General features: G+C 44.1%; 4 non-coding genes across 4 annotated transcripts; all 4 read left to right on the top strand.

Annotated features, from left to right (window-relative positions):
- The first annotated feature begins 1,024 nt into the window (after positions 1–1,024).
- Positions 1,025–1,097, top strand: trnav-aac (transfer RNA valine (anticodon AAC)). Its single transcript has one exon. It is a non-coding gene; the product is annotated as a tRNA-Val (tRNA).
- Positions 1,098–4,504: 3,407 nt separating this feature from the next.
- On the top strand, positions 4,505–4,577 carry trnav-aac (transfer RNA valine (anticodon AAC)). The gene has a single exon. It is a non-coding gene; the product is annotated as a tRNA-Val (tRNA).
- Positions 4,578–7,980: 3,403 nt separating this feature from the next.
- trnam-cau (transfer RNA methionine (anticodon CAU)) lies at positions 7,981–8,053 on the top strand. The gene has a single exon. It is a non-coding gene; the product is annotated as a tRNA-Met (tRNA).
- A 3,406-nt stretch (positions 8,054–11,459) lies between these two features.
- trnav-aac (transfer RNA valine (anticodon AAC)) lies at positions 11,460–11,532 on the top strand. Its single transcript has one exon. It is a non-coding gene; the product is annotated as a tRNA-Val (tRNA).
- The last annotated feature ends 2,430 nt before the right edge of the window (positions 11,533–13,962 follow it).

Here is a 13,962-nt window from a genome sequence, read left to right as displayed (position 1 = left end):
TGGATATTGCTGAGAATCTCATTTCAAGATGAGGGCACAGATATTATTATAATCCTACTGAAAGCCTAAACCTGGAACAAATACTGTGTTACATGGATTGCAACGTTTCGAGGGTTGTGCAGCTAAGGTGAGGAAGACAGGAATGATGTGTTTGACGATTGCGTGGAATGCATTGCAAACTTGGGTTACGTTGCTTGATTTCATTCTACACCTTGAAATTCAGAAACAAGTGAGGCACCAGGTGGAAACCAACAGCTGTCTCTGTGGAAGAGGGGACATGGCTTCCTAATCTAACCATTTGAACTCTGCAAACATTCTGCTGGATCTGAACTGCCCTGTATACCAAGGCCAATTTGTATACTATATAAATTGGCATGCCCAGACTATGCAGAGGACTCCAGGTGGGGTCCAACCAGGACATTATATAGCTGCAGTGAAGCTTCGCCCCCATTATATAACTGCCTCTGTTACGCATTCTACTGCGAGGGTAATCACATTGTTTGTAGCATCTCAGCAAAATAAGGACTCATTTGATCAAACTAAAGAGTTTAAAAACACAAATATGTGTCAGTGCAATCAGTAAATAATGAGAAATGAAATCCAGAAGTTGGCAAGAATCCCAAGTGGATGTCTTGGTGTGGTTGGGGAAGGGAATCTTTGTCAATGATGGCACACTGTGCATTAACACTGCAGCAGCTGCTGCACCTCTTACAAACTTAGTTTCTTAAGGGAGAGTTTTAAAAAAAGGGAATTGGATAATTGCATGAAAGGAGAGGCAAAGAAAAGCAGAGCTAAGGAAGTGGGCCCAAGTGGCAAGTCTTTGAAAAAACTGGCAATGGTACGATGGCCTGAATGGACTGGCGATGTGTTGTGCACTGCTGATCGTCCATGGCTGGGTCAATACCTCTGCAGCCTTGCGTAATGTCACAGTGGAATTGCATTTCCATGAAACAAGCACCACAAATCGATTAAGACTGTATAGTTTAACAATACTTGCAGCTTCCTCAGCGCTGTATCGTGTTGAGTTTCTGTAGTGTAGTGGTGATCACGTTTGCCTAACACGCAAAAGGTCCCCAGTTCGAAACTGGGCAGAAACATTTTCAAAACGAACCCAAACGTCTTCGCAAGAAATATGCAATCATTGACATTCCCCATGAACACAACACAATTTCTCAAAGCCCTCTTTCTCTTGCACATTGTGTGCACAATGCCTTGCACTCGCTCCTCTTTCTAGTCCTGATGCTGCAGAAAGTTCCGCAAAACCGAGCAGTGACACTTTATTTGGCTCAGATGAGAATAGAAACCTGCAACACGAGCTTGCTAAGTAACAGCGAATCTTAGTCTCATTTCAGACGAGGCAAAAGCACATCAGCAATTCACTTTCACCAGCTCCACAGTCGTTGAGACAGGGGCACGCTGCAATATTTTGACCCGCACTGTCCAATTACTCGCTGTCAGCAGCAAGTGGCGTCTGCTGCCTCAATCAACAGGTTACTGGCCATCTCGGGGAGGTAAAATAGCACAACCCGGGCCAAATCTCCCCATCAACCAAGCACCGGCTCAGCAAAACGTAGGCACATGATATCCGGGTCACTGAACCTCCGAGCAGCTCTGACAGAACAGCCAAGTGACTGAAACTTTCTTTGAGTTGCAATGATGAATCTCCGGTGGAAACAAGTTGGGGGAAATTGCTCCTCCTGAACATTTCTTCTTGGGTAAAAGGGGCAAAAATCCTTTTCAATTTAACCACTGCTGCAGCAGATTCTTGGTGTCTTAAGCACCTTGATAACCCAGCTCTTAACATGCAGCCGCAATTATGACAAGGGGTGAAGGTTCATGACACGCAGAGGGGAAAAAGTTATTTAAGTTATGACAGTCGCTCACAGATTTATTAGCGTTTTGTTCAGTCAGTAACAGAGACATACCTGGATTTATTGATGCAGATTAACATAACTATTCAGCGTCACGCAGAGCCGCTAGGAGTACTTTGCCTCCCTGAAAGACGGACACGGCTGATTCTGTAACTGAAGCTAAGGAAACAGGCAGACCTGCCAAATTATTATTTTATTTTGTTCTTCATTCGGCAAGTAACAGGAACACTAACAAGGTGGCGTTGAAAATGAGATGCACTGCGGCTCCGCTCAATATCAAAGCGCTCCTTCATATTGAACCGAGGAAGAATATACATGAATTAAAGCAAAATACTGTGGATGCTGGAAATCTGAAATAAAAACAAGAAATTCTGGAAATACTCAGCACGACTGGCAGCATCTGTGGAGACAGAAGCAGAGTTAACATTTCGGCTCAGTGACCCTTCTTCAGAACTGGCAAATATTAGAAATGTCAAAGGTTAGAAGCAAGTAAAGCGGGGGTGGAGCAAGAGATAACAAAGGAGAAGGTGTAGATTGGACAAGGCCACAGAATAGCTGACCAGAAGGTCATGGAGCAAAGGCAAACAATATGTTAATGGTGTGTTGAAAGACAAAGCATTAGTACAGAGAGGACTGTTAATGGACTGAAAATTGAACAGCAGCAAGTACAAACAGGAAAAAAAACAGTGGGTAAGCAAACTGAACAAACTAAGATGAAATAAAATAAACATACAAAAAAATGTAAAAAATGTAAAAATGAAAAATAACAAAAAATGAAAGTAAAATGGGGGCCCCGTCATGCTCTGGAATTATTGAACTCAATATTCAGTCCGGCACGCTCTCGTGTGCAGTGGTTCACACCGCAGCCTCACAGCTCCAGCGACCCGCTTTCAATTCTGGGCACTGCCTGCGTGGTGTTTGCAAGTTCTCCCTGTGTCTGCGTGGGATTCCTCTGGGTGCTCCGGTTTCCTCCCACATGCCAAAGACTGGCTGCTTGATAGGTTAATTGGCCATTATAAATTGCCCCTCGTATAGGGAGGTGTTAGGGAAATATAGGGAAGGTGGGGATGTGGTAGGAATATGGAATTCGTGTCGGATTAGTATAAATGGGTGGTCGATGGTCAGCACAGACTCGGTGGGCCGAAGGGCCTGTTTCACTGCTGTATCACCAAACTAAACTAATCGGTCAACGGGATGCTGTTTTTCGAGCTTGTGTTGATGTTCACTGGAACACTGAGGCAATCCCAGGATAGAGATGTGAGCATGAGAGCAGTGGGCAGTCTTGAAATGGCAAGCAACCGGAAGCTCAGGGTCCTGCTTGCGGACTGAGCCGACGTATTCCGCAAAGCGGTCACCCAGTCTGCGTTTGGTCTCCCCAATAAACATGAATATACATGAATTGGATTTCGGCGCCAGTATGTTGCAAAACAAGAAGAAAGAAAAGCACAAATGCCATTAACTCTGACTTTGCAAATGATTCACTGAAAAATTCTTTCATTTGCTGGAAAAGATGACTATTGTGCATCTGAAAATGGGCACCATGGAATTGTGTTGCATACTGACCTGTTTTCCTATATTTGCCTGTCATCTATGCAATTCAATTTGTGTTGGATATTGCTGAGAATCTCATTTCAAGATGAGGGCACAGATATTATTATAATCCTACTGAAAGCAGAAACCTGGAACAAATACTGTGTTACATGGATTGCAACGTTTCGAGGGCTGTGCAGCTAAGGTGAGGAAGCACAGGAATGATGTGTTTGATGATTGCGTGGAATGCATTGCAAACTTGGGTTACGTTGCTTGATTTCATTCTACACCTTGAAATTCAGAAACAAGTGAGGCACCAGGTGGAAACCAACAGCTGTCTCTGTGGAAGAGGGGACATGGCTTCCTAATCTAACCATTTGAACTCTGCAAACATTCTGCTGGATCTGAACTGCCCTGTATACCAAGGCCAATTTGTATACTATATAGATTGGCATGCCCAGACGATGCAGAGGACTCCAGGTGGGGTCCAACCAGGACATTATATAGCTGCAGTGAAGCTTCGCCCCCATTATATAACTGCCTCTGTTACGCATTCTACTGCGAGGGTAATCACATTGTATGTAGCAACTCAGCAAAATAAGGACTCATTTGATCAAAATAAAGAGTTTAAAAACACAAATATGTGTCAGTGCAATCAGTAAATAATGAGAAATGAAATCCAGAAGTTGGCAAGAATCCCAAGTGGATGTCTTGGTGTGGTTGGGGAAGGGAATCTTTGTCAATGATGGCACACTGTGCATTAACACTGCAGCAGCTGCTGCACCTCTTACAAACTTAGTTTCTTAAGGGAGAGTTTTAAAAAAAGGGAATTGGATAATTGCATGAAAGGAGAGGCAAAGAAAAGCAGAGCTAAGGAAGTGGGCCCAAGTGGCAAGTCTTTGAAAAAACTGGCAATGGTACGATGGCCTGAATGGACTGGAGATGTGTTGTGCACTGCTGATCGTCCATGGCTGGGTCAATACCTCTGCAGCCTTGCGTAATGTCACAGTGGAATTGCATTTCCATGAAACAAGCACCACAAATCGATTAAGACTGTATAGTTTAACAACACTTGCAGCTTCCTCAGCGCTGTAAGGTGTTGAGTTTCTGTAGTGTAGTGGTGATCACGTTTGCCTAACACGCAAAAGGTCCCCAGTTCGAAACTGGGCAGAAACATTTTCAAAACGAACCCAAACTTCTTCGCAAGAAATGTGCAATCATTGACATTCCCCATGAACACAACACAATTTCTCAAAGCCCTCTTTCTCTTGCACATTGTGTGCACAATGCCTTGCACTCGCTCCTCTTTCTAGTCCTGATGCTGCAGAAAGTTCCGCAAAACCGAGCAGTGACACTTTATTTGGCTCAGATGAGAATAGAAACCTGCAACACGAGCTTGCTAAGTAACAGCGAATCTTAGTCTCATTTCAGACGAGGCAAAAGCACATCAGCAATTCACTTTCACCAGCTCCACAGTCGTTGAGACAGGGGCACGCTGCAATATTTTGACCCGCACTGTCCAATTACTCGCTGTCAGCAGCAAGTGGCGTCTGCTGCCTCAATCAACAGGTTACTGGCCATCTCGGGGAGGTAAAATAGCACAACCCGGGCCAAATCTCCCCATCAACCAAGCACCGGCTCAGCAAAACGTAGGCACATGATATCCGGGTCACTGAACCTCCGAGCAGCTCTGACAGAACAGCCAAGTGACTGAAACTTTCTTTGAGTTGCAATGATGAATCTCCGGTGGAAACAAGTTGGGGGAAATTGCTCCTCCTGAACATTTCTTCTTGGGTAAAAGGGGCAAAAATCCTTTTCAATTTAACCACTGCTGCAGCAGATTCTTGGTGTCTTAAGCACCTTGATAACCCAGCTCTTAACATGCAGCCGCAATTATGACAAGGGGTGAAGGTTCATGACACGCAGAGGGGAAAAAGTTATTTAAGTTATGACAGTCGCTCACAGATTTATTAGCGTTTTGTTCAGTCAGTAACAGAGACATACCTGGATTTATTGATGCAGATTAACATAACTATTCAGCGTCACGCAGAGCCGCTAGGAGTACTTTGCCTCCCTGAAAGACGGACACGGCTGATTCTGTAACTGAAGCTAAGGAAACAGGCAGACCTGCCAAATTATTTTATTTTGTTCTTCATTCGGCAAGTAACAGGAACACTAACAAGGTGGCGTTGAAAATGAGATGCACTGCGGCTCCGCTCAATATCAAAGCGCTCCTTCATATTGAACCGAGGAAGAATATACATGAATTAAAGCAAAATACTGTGGATGCTGGAAATCTGAAATAAAAACAAGAAATTCTGGAAATACTCAGCACGACTGGCAGCATCTGTGGAGACAGAAGCAGAGTTAACATTTCGGCTCAGTGACCCTTCTTCAGAACTGGCAAATATTAGAAATGTCAAAGGTTAGAAGCAAGTAAAGCGGGGGTGGAGCAAGAGATAACAAAGGAGAAGGTGTAGATTGGACAAGGCCACAGAATAGCTGACCAGAAGGTCATGGAGCAAAGGCAAACAATATGTTAATGGTGTGTTGAAAGACAAAGCATTAGTACAGGGAGGACGGTTAATAGACTGAAAATTGAACAGCAGCAAGTACAAACAGGAAAAAAAACAGTGGGTAAGCAAACTGAACAAACTAAGATGAAATAAAATAAACATACAAAAAAATGTAAAAAATGTAAAAATTAAAAATAACAAAAAATGAAAGTAAAATGGGGGCCCCGTCATGCTCTGGAATTATTGAACTCAATATTCAGCCCGGCACGCTCTCGTGTGCAGTGGTTCACACCGCAGCCTCACAGCTCCAGCGACCCGCTTTCAATTCTGGGCACTGCCTGCGTGGTGTTTGCAAGTTCTCCCTGTGTCTGCGTGGGATTCCTCTGGGTGCTCCGGTTTCCTCCCACATGCCAAAGACTGGCTGCTTGATAGGTTAATTGGCCATTATAAATTGCCCCTCGTATAGGGAGGTGGTAGGGAAATATTGGGAAGGTGGGGATGTGGTAGGAATATGGAATTCGTGTCGGATTAGTATAAATGGGTGGTCGATGGTCAGCACAGACTCGGTGGGCCGAAGGGCCTGTTTCACTGCTGTATCACCAAACTAAACTAATCGGTCAACGGGATGCTGTTTTTCGAGCTTGTGTTGATGTTCACTGGAACACTGAGGCAATCCCAGGATACAGATGTGAGCATGAGAGCAGTGGGCAGTCTTGAAATGGCAAGCAACCGGAAGCTCAGGGTCCTGCTTGCGGACTGAGCCGACGTATTCCGCAAAGCGGTCACCCAGTCTGCGTTTGGTCTCCCCAATAAACATGAATATACATGAATTGGATTTAGGCGCCAGTATGTTGCAAAACAAGAAGAAAGAAAAGCACAAATGCCATTAACTCTGACTTTGCAAATGATTCACTGAAAAATTCTTTCATTTGCTGGAAAAGATGACTATTGTGCATCTGAAAATGGGCACCATGGAATTGTGTTGCATACTGACCTGTTTTCCTATATTTGCCTGTCATCTATGCAATTCAATTTGTGTTGGATATTGCTGAGAATCTCATTTCAAGATCAGGGCACAGATATTATTATAATACGGCTGAAAGCCTAAACCTGGAACAAATACTGTGTTACATGGATTGCAACGTTTCGAGGGCTGTGCAGCTAAGGTGAGGAAGACAGGAATGATGTGTTTGATGATTGCGTGGAATGCATTGCAAACTTGGGTTACGTTGCTTGATTTCATTCTACACCTTGAAATTCAGAAACAAGTGAGGCACCAGGTGGAAACCAACAGCTGTCTCTGTGGAAGAGGGGACATGGCTTCCTAATCTAACCATTTGAACTCTGCAAACATTCTGCTGGATCTGAACTGCACTGTATACCAAGGCCAATTTGTATACTATATAAATTGGCATGCCCAGACTATGCAGAGGACTCCAGGTGGGGTCCAACCAGGACATTATATAGCTGCAGTGAAGCTTCGCCCCCATTATATAACTGCCTCTGTTACGCATTCTACTGCGAGGGTAATCACATTGTATGTAGCATCTCAGCAAAATAAGGACTCATTTGATCAAAATAAAGAGTTTAAAAACACAAATATATGTCAGTGCAATCAGTAAATAATGAGAAATGAAATCCAGAAGTTGGCAAGAATCCCAAGTGGATGTCTTGGTGTGGTTGGGGAAGGGAATCTTTGTCAATGATGGCACACTGTGCATTAACACTGCAGCAGCTGCTGCACCTCTTACAAACTTAGTTTCTTAAGGGAGAGTTTAAAAAAAAGGGAATTGGATAATTGCATGAAAGGAGAGGCAAAGAAAAGCAGAGCTAAGGAAGTGGGCCCAAATGGCAAGTCTTTCATAAAACTGCCATGGTACGATGGCCTGAATGGACTGGCGATGTGTTGTGCACTGCTGATCGTCCATGGCTGGGTCAATACCTCTGCAGCCTTGCGAAATGTCACAGTGGAATTGCATTTCAATGAAACAAGCACCACAAATCGATTAAGACTGTATTGTTTAACAATACTTGCAGCTTCCTCAACGCCGCCAGGGTGTTGAGTTTCTGTAGTGTAGTGGTGATCACGTTTGCCTCATAGGCAAAAAGTCCCCAGTTCGAAACTAGGCAGAAACATTTTCAAAACCATCCCAGACTTCTTCGCAAGAAATATGCAATCATTGACATTCCCCATGAACACAACACAATTTCTCAAAGCCCTCTTTCTCTTGCACATTGTGTGCACAATGCCTTGCACTCGCTCCTCTTTCTAGTCCTGATGCTGCAGAAAGTTCCTCAAAACCGAGCAGTGACACTTTATTTGGCTCAGATTAGAATAGAAACCTGCAACACGAGCTTGCGAAGTAACAGCGAATCTTAGTCTCATTTCAGACGAGGCAAAAGCACATCAGCAATTCACTTTCACCAGCTCCACAGTCGTTAAGACAGGGGCACGCTGCAATATTTTGACCCGCACTGTCCAATTACTCGCTGTCAGCAGCAAGTGGCGTCTGCTGCCTCAATCAACAGGTTACTGGCCATCTCGGGGAGGTAAAATAGCACAACCCGGGCCAAATCTCCCCATCATCCAAGCACCGGCTCAGCAAAACGTAGGCACATGATATCCGGGTCACTGAACCTCCGAGCAGCTCTGACAGAACAGCCAAGTGACTGAAACTTTCTTTGAGTTGCAATGATGAATCTCCGGTGGAAACAAGTTGGGGGAAATTGCTCCTCCTGAACATTTCTTCTTGGGTAAAAGGGGCAAAAATCCTTTTCAATTTAACCACTGCTGCAGCAGATTCTTGGTGTCTTAAGCACCTTGATAACCCAGCTCTTAACATGCAGCCGCAATTATGACAAGGGGTAAAGGTTCATGACACGCAGAGGGGAAAAAGTTATTTAAGTTATGACAGTCGCTCACAGATTTATTAGCGTTTTGTTCAGTCAGTAACAGAGACATACCTGGATTTATTGATGCAGATTAACATAACTATTCAGCGTCACGCAGAGCCGCTAGGAGTACTTTGCCTCCCTTAAAGACGGACACAGCTGATTCTGTAACTGAAGCGAAGGAAACAGGCAGACCTGCCAAATTATCATTTTATTTTGTTCTTCATTCGGCAAGTAACAGGAACACTAACAAGGTGGCGTTGAAAATGAGATGCACTGCGGCTCCGCTCAATATCAAAGCGCTTCTTCATATTGAACCGAAGAAGAATATACATGAATAAAAGCAAAATACTGTGGATGCTGGAAATCTGAAATAAAAACAAGAAATTCTGGAAATACTCAGCACGACTGGCAGCATCTGTGGAGACAGAAGCAGAGTTAACATTTCGGCTCAGTGACCCTTCTTCAGAACTGGCAAATATTAGAAATGTCAAAGGTTAGAAGCAAGTAAAGCGGGGGTGGAGCAAGAGATAACAAAGGAGAAGGTGTAGATTGGACAAGGCCACAGAATAGCTGACCAGAAGGTCATGGAGCAAAGGCAAACAATATGTTAATGGTGTGTTGAAAGACAAAGCATTAGTACAGGGAGGACGGTTAATGGACTGAAAATTGAACAGCAGCAAGTACAAACAGGAAAAAAAACAGTGGGTAAGCAAACTGAACAAACTAAGATGAAATAAAATAAACATACAAAAAAATGTAAAAAATGTAAAAATTAAAAATAACAAAAAATGAAAGTAAAATGGGGGCCCCGTCATGCTCTGGAATTATTGAACTCAATATTCAGCCCGGCACGCTCTCGTGTGCAGTGGTTCACACCGCAGCCTCACAGCTCCAGCGACCCGCTTTCAATTCTGGGCACTGCCTGCGTGGTGTTTGCAAGTTCTCCCTGTGTCTGCGTGGGATTCCTCTGGGTGCTCCGGTTTCCTCCCACATGCCAAAGACTGGCTGCTTGATAGGTTAATTGGCCATTATAAATTGCCCCTCGTATAGGGAGGTGGTAGGGAAATATAGGGAAGGTGGGGATGTGGTAGGAATATGGAATTCGTGTCGGATTAGTATAAATGGGTGGTCGATGGTCAGCACAGACTCGGTGGGCCGAAGGGCCTGTTTCACTGCTGTATCACCAAACTAAACTAATCGGTCAACGGGATGCTGTTTTTCGAGCTTGTGTTGATGTTCACTGGAACACTGAGGCAATCCCAGGATAGAGATGTGAGCATGAGAGCAGTGGGCAGTCTTGAAATGGCAAGCAACCGGAAGCTCAGGGTCCTGCTTGCGGACTGAGCCGACGTATTCCGCAAAGCGGTCACCCAGTCTGCGTTTGGTCTCCCCAATAAACATGAATATACATGAATTGGATTTAGGCGCCAGTATGTTGCAAAACAAGAAGAAAGAAAAGCACAAATGCCATTAACTCTGACTTTGCAAATGATTCACTGAAAAATTCTTTCATTTGCTGGAAAAGATGACTATTGTGCATCTGAAAATGGGCACCATGGAATTGTGTTGCATACTGACCTGTTTTCCTATATTTGCCTGTCATCTATGCAATTCAATTTGTGTTGGATATTGCTGAGAATCTCATTTCAAGATGAGGGCACAGATATTATTATAATCCTACTGAAAGCCTAAACCTGGAACAAATACTGTGTTACATGGATTGCAACGTTTCGAGGGTTGTGCAGCTAAGGTGAGGAAGACAGGAATGATGTGTTTGACGATTGCGTGGAATGCATTGCAAACTTGGGTTACGTTGCTTGATTTCATTCTACACCTTGAAATTCAGAAACAAGTGAGGCACCAGGTGGAAACCAACAGCTGTCTCTGTGGAAGAGGGGACATGGCTTCCTAATCTAACCATTTGAACTCTGCAAACATTCTGCTGGATCTGAACTGCCCTGTATACCAAGGCCAATTTGTATACTATATAAATTGGCATGCCCAGACTATGCAGAGGACTCCAGGTGGGGTCCAACCAGGACATTATATAGCTGCAGTGAAGCTTCGCCCCCATTATATAACTGCCTCTGTTACGCATTCTACTGCGAGGGTAATCACATTGTTTGTAGCATCTCAGCAAAATAAGGACTCATTTGATCAAACTAAAGAGTTTAAAAACACAAATATGTGTCAGTGCAATCAGTAAATAATGAGAAATGAAATCCAGAAGTTGGCAAGAATCCCAAGTGGATGTCTTGGTGTGGTTGGGGAAGGGAATCTTTGTCAATGATGGCACACTGTGCATTAACACTGCAGCAGCTGCTGCACCTCTTACAAACTTAGTTTCTTAAGGGAGAGTTTTAAAAAAAGGGAATTGGATAATTGCATGAAAGGAGAGGCAAAGAAAAGCAGAGCTAAGGAAGTGGGCCCAAGTGGCAAGTCTTTGAAAAAACTGGCAATGGTACGATGGCCTGAATGGACTGGCGATGTGTTGTGCACTGCTGATCGTCCATGGCTGGGTCAATACCTCTGCAGCCTTGCGAAATGTCACAGTGGAATTGCATTTCAATGAAACAAGCACCACAAATCGATTAAGACTGTATAGTTTAACAATACTTGCAGCTTCCTCAGCGCTGTAACGTGTTGAGTTTCTGTAGTGTAGTGGTGATCACGTTTGCCTAACACGCAAAAGGTCCCCAGTTCGAAACTGGGCAGAAACATTTTCAAAACGAACCCAAACGTCTTCGCAAGAAATATGCAATCATTGACATTCCCCATGAACACAACACAATTTCTCAAAGCCCTCTTTCTCTTGCACATTGTGTGCACAATGCCTTGCACTCGCTCCTCTTTCTAGTCCTGATGCTGCAGAAAGTTCCGCAAAACCGAGCAGTGACACTTTATTTGGCTCAGATGAGAATAGAAACCTGCAACACGAGCTTGCTAAGTAACAGCGAATCTTAGTCTCATTTCAGACGAGGCAAAAGCACATCAGCAATTCACTTTCACCAGCTCCACAGTCGTTGAGACAGGGGCACGCTGCAATATTTTGACCCGCACTGTCCAATTACTCGCTGTCAGCAGCAAGTGGCGTCTGCTGCCTCAATCAACAGGTTACTGGCCATCTCGGGGAGGTAAAATAGCACAACCCGGGCCAAATCTCCCCATCAACCAAGCACCGGCTCAGCAAAACGTAGGCACATGATATCCGGGTCACTGAACCTCCGAGCAGCTCTGACAGAACAGCCAAGTGACTGAAACTTTCTTTGAGTTGCAATGATGAATCTCCGGTGGAAACAAGTTGGGGGAAATTGCTCCTCCTGAACATTTCTTCTTGGGTAAAAGGGGCAAAAATCCTTTTCAATTTAACCACTGCTGCAGCAGATTCTTGGTGTCTTAAGCACCTTGATAACCCAGCTCTTAACATGCAGCCGCAATTATGACAAGGGGTGAAGGTTCATGACACGCAGAGGGGAAAAAGTTATTTAAGTTATGACAGTCGCTCACAGATTTATTAGCGTTTTGTTCAGTCAGTAACAGAGACATACCTGGATTTATTGATGCAGATTAACATAACTATTCAGCGTCACGCAGAGCCGCTAGGAGTACTTTGCCTCCCTGAAAGACGGACACGGCTGATTCTGTAACTGAAGCTAAGGAAACAGGCAGACCTGCCAAATTATTATTTTATTTTGTTCTTCATTCGGCAAGTAACAGGAACACTAACAAGGTGGCGTTGAAAATGAGATGCACTGCGGCTCCGCTCAATATCAAAGCGCTCCTTCATATTGAACCGAGGAAGAATATACATGAATTAAAGCAAAATACTGTGGATGCTGGAAATCTGAAATAAAAACAAGAAATTCTGGAAATACTCAGCACGACTGGCAGCATCTGTGGAGACAGAAGCAGAGTTAACATTTCGGCTCAGTGACCCTTCTTCAGAACTGGCAAATATTAGAAATGTCAAAGGTTAGAAGCAAGTAAAGCGGGGGTGGAGCAAGAGATAACAAAGGAGAAGGTGTAGATTGGACAAGGCCACAGAATAGCTGACCAGAAGGTCATGGAGCAAAGGCAAACAATATGTTAATGGTGTGTTGAAAGACAAAGCATTCGTACAGAGAGGACTGTTAATGGACTGAAAATCGAACAGCAGCAAGTACAAACAGGAAAAAAAACAGTGGGTAAGCAAACTGAACAAACTAAGATGAAATAAAATAAACATACAAAAAAATGTAAAAACTGTAAAAATGAAAAATAACAAAAAATGAAAGTAAAATGGGGGCCCCGTCATGCTCTGGAATTATTGAACTCAATATTCAGTCCGGCACGCTCTCGTGTGCAGTGGTTCACACCGCAGCCTCACAGCTCCAGCGACCCGCTTTCAATTCTGGGCACTGCCTGCGTGGTGTTTGCAAGTTCTCCCTGTGTCTGCGTGGGATTCCTCTGGGTGCTCCGGTTTCCTCCCACATGCCAAAGACTGGCTGCTTGATAGGTTAATTGGCCATTATAAATTGCCCCTCGTATAGGGAGGTGGTAGGGAAATATAGGGAAGTGGGGATGTGGTAGGAATATGGAATTCGTGTCGGATTAGTATAAATGGGTGGTCGATGGTCAGCACAGACTCGGTGGGCCGAAGGGCCTGTTTCACTGCTGTATCACCAAACTAAACTAATCGGTCAACGGGATGCTGTTTTTCGAGCTTGTGTTGATGTTCACTGGAACACTGAGGCAATCCCAGGATAGAGATGTGAGCATGAGAGCAGTGGGCAGTCTTGAAATGGTAAGCAACCGGAAGCTCAGGGTCCTGCTTGCGGACTGAGCCGACGTATTCCGCAAAGCGGTCACCCAGTCTGCGTTTGGTCTCCCCAATAAACATGAATATACATGAATTGGATTTAGGCGCCAGTATGTTGCAAAACAAGAAGAAAGAAAAGCACAAATGCCATTAACTCTGACTTTGCAAATGATTCACTGAAAAATTCTTTCATTTGCTGGAAAAGATGACTATTGTGCATCTGAAAATGGGCACCATGGAATTGTGTTGCATACTGACCTGTTTTCCTATATTTGCCTGTCATCTATGCAATTCAATTTGTGTTGGATATTGCTGAGAATCTCATTTCAAGATGAGGGCACAGATATTATTA

The sequence above is a fragment of the Heterodontus francisci genome, chromosome 22 (assembly GCF_036365525.1).
Source record: "Heterodontus francisci isolate sHetFra1 chromosome 22, sHetFra1.hap1, whole genome shotgun sequence".
Lineage (NCBI taxonomy): Eukaryota > Metazoa > Chordata > Chondrichthyes > Heterodontiformes > Heterodontidae > Heterodontus > Heterodontus francisci.
The sequence above is the reverse complement of the archived record's forward strand: the minus strand, read 5'-3'. Positions and strand labels throughout refer to the sequence as shown.